The following is a 6,503-nucleotide window of genomic DNA, read 5'->3' as shown; positions in this document are numbered from 1 at the left end:
CACATAGATGATATAGGTCATGCATTTCAAGTCTGCTAGAATTGAGACTTGATTTCTGACTGGTGATGTTTCAATCTTACACTGATTCCGTGATGATATTGTAATATAGCATGGACATCTGTGAGAGGAGTACTTGTAAATACAGAGGTACTCCTTTCTTTTCATGTGTTTTTCTGCATTTTCCTGTTGCTTCTGTCTGTGCGATGATTATATGTCATCTTAATAGGAATGCCTTTTGAAAAAATACGTTCAAAATTAACATGAAAAAACACAGTGAAGCACCTTTTGTAAAACAATAGGATATCATTGAAGACTGATGAATATGCTAGGGAATCTAACCAAAGGTTAATGCAATTTAATGCACATTTCTTATACTGACTATTATTGTACCTTAGCTTTAGCCACTGTCACTAACAAGGTCAGTAACTGGTGCTGGAGGTCTAAAGGAAGGTTATAATACTAAACAAATGCAGGCCTGCAAACAAAAAATTTAGTCAAATTATACTTCTGTAATAACTTCTTTAAACTCTAGCACATTGCATTATTGAAATAATGCTGTACAATAACTATGCTGTACTGTTTTTCAGTACTGCCTTATTTCTTTACAATGCAGTTACTGCATGATTACTCTATAAAGCATTTTTAGAGTCCCAGAGAAGTTGGTTAAGGTTTCTCATGACATAGGCGAGTAGCATTCATTTTAGAAGATGGTTGAGTCTTACATCAAAAACTTTACAGGTCTTTGTAAGCCACCCATCTGCCAGGGGGAGAATTTATTCCTAGTGTAATTCTGGAAGATTTCCAAACAGGAAAGATTAGGGTGAAAACTATATTGTATGGAAACATTTCCTGGTCATTTGAGATTTCCTTAATCCCCTGTGGTAAGCATTTGCATCCATATTTTACTGATGCAAAAGCAGTCAGTGCAGAGAAATGAAGGTCTTTATTTTGAAGTCTGGTCACTGTTTGGACACTTCTCAGCTCCTAGATTTCTTAGTCCATGGTAACTGCAGCAGGAGGGCAACGCCGAGGGTCGATTCTTGGGGAATTCCTTGCAGCCTGCCACCCACCGAGGTGGGTGGGGACCCACCAGAGACAGTGGCACTGGTCCCACTGGCCCCGCTGAGGGTTGATTGCGTGCCCAGGATGTGCTCGGGTCAAACAGGGCAGCAACTCCTTGTGCTGGACAGCTCCTCTGCAGCACAGGGAAGACCCTCTAGGCAGATCCAGTGTTTCAGATGGGTTATTCAAAGGATATGAAGACATAATAATTTTTCAGGATTTTGATATTTGATAACAAATATTTCATAATTAAAAAAAAAATACTGTTTAGCTGTTGTAGCACTGACACGTTTTCAAGTGCTTAAATAAAGAATGCAGCTGCTTGGCATTCTGCATATTGAGAAGGAAACCTGATCAGTAGAGGCCTTGCAAACAGCCCGTGAACAAGGCAATGTCAGACACAAACCAGAGGTGATCATGCTGGTCCAGGACTGGAACACCTGAGGGATAAATAGGGATTCAGATATCCTTGCTTTGGGGTCACTTTCATTCCATGTTTTGGTTTAGTTTACTACAAACACAGAAAACACAATTAAAATCAAAAGCATTTCTGGTGATGTAGTATACGTCTACTCCCCTCCAGAGTCAGAGCTGCTGAGATATGTTTTAATGTGCTAATATAAACATCTTTCAAAAAGTTGTTTCATCCCCAGCAACTGCTGCTGTTTTGCATGGCATATATAGACTTACTAATTACATCAATTTGCAGTCTTTGACATCCAGGTATGTTCCCCATTAAAGAGAGCATTGTCTGAGCAGTTTTGAAATGTTTATCTTATGCTCATCAGGAGCTAAAATCCTTATAGCATTGTCTTAACCTCCTGAAATCCAACACCACAGCTATTTTACATGCAAGAAGATGCAAAACAGACAGACAAGAGGACTTGCCTGCAGTAAGGAGTTTATCTGGCAAACTTGATGCACTGAATATGGATCCATATCCTCATTGCTTCATCACCACCCTCAATGCTTCATCACCACCCTGTGATGTTTGGCCCCAAAGCTAAAGTGGTTTTTGCTGCAAACAGCCACACAGATAGCTCCTTGTAAGTAGGGCAAGAGTGGATTAGTGCAGGCAGTTTGCGGCAGAAGGCTCTGGAGTCTCACCTGCGCAGCCACACAATTGCATTCCTGTACTGCTTTAATGCCCTTGAGCATTGTTTTGTTTTCCAGATTCTAAAGGACCTTACTCTTTTCTCTACCTACCAGGCAGGAGGTAGCAAAAACAAGCAGAAATGAGGTGGAGAGGATGGTAGAAAAATAGAGCATTGCTGCTACATCTCTTTCCTTACCCAGGAGCCTGAAGGACTCCTCTGCCTATAAGCAGCATGTTACAAAGGTCTCTATGATGGCCTGCTGCTCTCAGTATACCCCTTATAGAAGGGGTGGTGCAGCTGGAAATTACGGGATACTGCAGCCAGGCATTCTCTTTTCCAAGGATTTATGCATATCCTGGGATGTGCACAGGCTGGAGCTTGCTTCTGCTGCTGGCTGTGCTGCTTAGCAGGACCTTTTTGCTCTAGGAGGAGCACATGTTCTAGATGCTGCAGCTGTCCTGTGGAGCATGCCTTAGATGCTCAGCCCCATTTTTAGGCATTTGCATTTCTAGAAGTTCAATGTAGCTTTTTTTCTCTTAAAAAAAATAATTTGATTTCACACACAACTTTTGTAATATCATGTCATTGAAAATTAAATTACTTCTTGTTTCAAAATACAGAGGAATAAAGGAATAATGGATTTCATATTTATTCTAAATATTTTACATGAAAAAGTTTTGTCTACCAATAATACTGATTCAGTTAATATTCAGATTTGGATAACCTTCCTCAAATTGTGTTCTTGAAGTTATTTATCTGAGCTGCAAATTGCTTAAATAAATATGTACTGTTTTTTTTTTTCTTCATACATTTTCTTTTTTCTATATTTCTGTTAATAATTAATTCTACACTGCTTTCCTGAGGACTGTCAATATAAGTGGCAATCTACAATTAAGGTGCGCATCCTGGCATCCATTTGCACACTCATTCTCCCCAGCATACTCTCATAGTCCCCATCAATACTCCAGTTAATAAACTATTTGGACCTCTTTTAACTAACTCTCCTATTCTGAGAGATCTTGAGTGAAGAAGTGTATTGTCACAGATCTGACAAAACTTGGATTCCATGGTTGGCTCTTTCCAGTGCTGAGAGACCTGCCTATATCACAAGAACAGGAATATTGGTATTGATGTATGAGCTGGGATGTGCTGTGGTGGGTCACAAGAGAAGTCATAGCTCCTCAATCCATATAGAAAAAAACCTTTTACACCAGAACTTGTCCTGTAAGTCCTCCTACTTGTCTGGTTCACCTAAACCTGAGCAGGTGGCTATGCATTGGTGTGATGTGTATTTCTCTGCAGGCTGTAACTCGAGGTATGTAAAGGTATTGCCTTTAGTATTATGAAATGCCTCAGCTTGAAGATGAAAAACATTAAGGCCTCCCCAGCCCATGGGAATGGGTGAAGCTCTAAGCTGCTTTATGAAAAGGAGCATGAAATACTACTGAAGGTCATTACCAGGACATGCAGTAATAGCCACAATTTCTGTGGGTCACTCAGATTATCAAGGCATTGGCCACTAGTGGCATGAGCACATAATGGAAAAAGGGGTATTACTTTATAATTTAGCTTTTTTTCTTCCTCACTGATGCTGCTTTTATGTTTCCTAGATTGAGCTTATGTCACTGCTTTTACCATAGTGCTTGAAATCGTGTACATTTTTGCCTAGGGGTAGAGACAGACTGGTAATGGGACTGGTGATCTTGCACTGTTGTTAGAAGAGGTGGTGAAACAGGACATCACAGAGTAGAAAAAGTGTCTTCTTCCATTGTGGAGAACAAGAGGGATAAACACAGCATACCTAAGGAATTTTGTTGACTCTGTAGTTGAGCAATACTGAAAGTGATTGCCCTTTACTTCAGCTCATGTCCAGGAGGAGTCCTTCTACCAGTGTGACTTCAGCTGTCCCATGCATTCACCAAACCTGTAACCAGACAAGGAGAGAGCTGTACTATCAGTATAGCTCAGCTTTGCTAATGCTGTGCTGATAATAACTGGCCTGCTCAATGACTGTGCCTAGAACGGAAAGCATTTCATGAAATTGCTAGCACTGAAAGATAGCTTCCGAGAATTGGTAAACTGTCACATTTTTCAGGTTGGCTTGGTAGCACGCCTTATCTAGGGACTGGCAATGCCACCTAGACAGTCTATCTTCTTATACTTCTGATTTCCTCTTCCAGTCATTTTGAGTGTATAATTATACGCTATCAGAAAGAAAATCTTCAGAAACTTTAAAGAATGTGTTGAGCTGGAAGCCATCCCTAAGGATAGGTAAATGTTCTGGGATGCTCATTTTGTTCCTAATTGGGCCTTGCTTCTCATTTAGATTCCTAATGGATAAAGCACAGATTGGTACTGAAGCGTAGAAAGCACTGTTTACTAAATCTGGTTTCTAAACTGAGTGACTCGAGTTGCAGGCCGGACAAGCATTTGATACGCAGTTGAATGTGCAATTGAGTTTTGCTACTTCACATGCAAATGTAATTTTTTGCTAAATTAGTAGATGAGAGTCAGCTGTGGTCAGGGTAACAGAAACCAGAAGGAAAAAAGGAGAATGGGTAGGTAAAGGATGAATGCTCAAGTAAAAATAAAAATAATAAAATAATAAAATAATAAAATAGTGATTGTCTCTCATTTCCTGCAGATGTGTTGGTTTTTTTTTTTTTGTTGTTGTTTTTTTTTTTCCTGAAATAAATAGAAGCTTTGAAGAGGTGTTTACTTAAGCTATGGTTCAAAGGTTTGACTCTTTTAGGTGACATGTATGTTGTGAAAAACCGCAGCCAGTAATTTGTAAAAGCTGTGCATTTAAAAAACTACATCCATGTAGGGCTTCCTGAATTACATCTGACATCCAAGCAATGCTGGGACAAGTTCTAAGGCTCTCTTAACTTAGCTGATAAGGTATGGGGACCGACTCTTCTTTGTGCTTTGTGCTGTGCCACATAGCTAAAATTGAGGTTACATGAGGCATACATGGGAAAAAAGCAGAGCCACTCCTTGGAGGACCCAAGAGGTGACATCATTTTGGTACGAGTGTGTTACCCAAATTCTTGGCCAACTGAGCAGTTCTAGAGATGTTAGTGGAAATATTTTTGTTTATTTAGTTAGAGAAATCTGTGTAACATGTAGCTCTGCTTAATCCAAAAACAACAGAGGCCTAAAACAGCCAAACACAGAGGGTTTCTAATAGCTGGGAGAGTTGCAGAGGAAGTGCTTAGCAGCAGGAGCTGGGTAACCTACATTCCAACAAGAGGAAGTTTTAGATTAAAGGAGTTCTGATAAACAGGGTTTTACTGTGCTTCTCCAGCCGACTACAAATAGAGTCAGCACTAATGATGACATTAATTATTTAGCATAGTTTTTTTTCTCGATATTCTTCTGTTTTTCTTCACTGCCTGTGAATCCAGATACATATTTTTAACTTAGATAATAACTAAAGAGGGAAGAGCACAGAAGCAGTAGGTCCTCTGTAACTTAAAGCAGTGTCTTATCTGTTGCATATGCTGGCTTTTTCTAATGAACGCATAATGCTTTGTAGTCCAGCTTTTCAGAGGAATGCTGTTGTCATCTTTCCTCCCCATAAAAGTCCCTCTGCTCCCGACACATTAATTGCACCGTTGCCTAAATGAGGCACTGCAGAGCGTTAATGTATCAGTCTGAGCGACAACACACTCTTCTTTTCACAGAGCTTTTGCCCTTGATTGTGAATGTAGCAGGGCACGTACCTTACAAATAACTGGAGAATGAAGGGGAATCGCTACACTTAGCCTCCCGCATAAGGCTTGCGGACACAGATCTTTCGACAGTAACTCATATTCTTTCCCTGGAAACAATAAGCAGCGCAATTAGTGAACTAGTTAATAAGTGCTTGGTTGGGGAAGATAGCAACAGCATTTCTGTGCTGCTAGAAGCAGACTGTTCGATGTCCACATGGTCTAAAGAGAAGAAAAAAAGAGAGAAAGAAAGAAGAAAAGAAAGAAAGGGGGGTTTGCAATCCTGTCTGCAGCATCCCTCCTCGCCAGCCGCCCCTCAGGCTTCCCCCGGACCGGGCGGCAGGACGCTGCCGTTCCCCGCGGGGCCGCTCTGCGCGGCTCTCTGCCGGGAGCCGGGCACAGCCGGCAGCCCGTGGGGAGCGGAGTTTGGGGGCGAGGGCTGGCGGAGCTGATGTCAGAGCAGGGCGGCGGGAACGATTGGGCTGCAGGAGACTTTGCAGCAGCAAATCCGCCCCCCCCTCCCCGCTCCGCTCCTCACCCCCTCCCTCACTCCTCGCGCTCTCCCTTCAAAGAGGCCGGAGCCGAGAAACTCGCAGAGGTACCAAAAGTGGGCGCGGGGCCGGAGGAGCCG

Source organism: Numida meleagris, chromosome 2 (genome assembly GCF_002078875.1).
Source record: "Numida meleagris isolate 19003 breed g44 Domestic line chromosome 2, NumMel1.0, whole genome shotgun sequence".
In the NCBI taxonomy this organism is placed as follows: Eukaryota; Metazoa; Chordata; class Aves; order Galliformes; family Numididae; genus Numida; species Numida meleagris.
Note: the sequence above shows the minus strand (reverse complement) of the source record.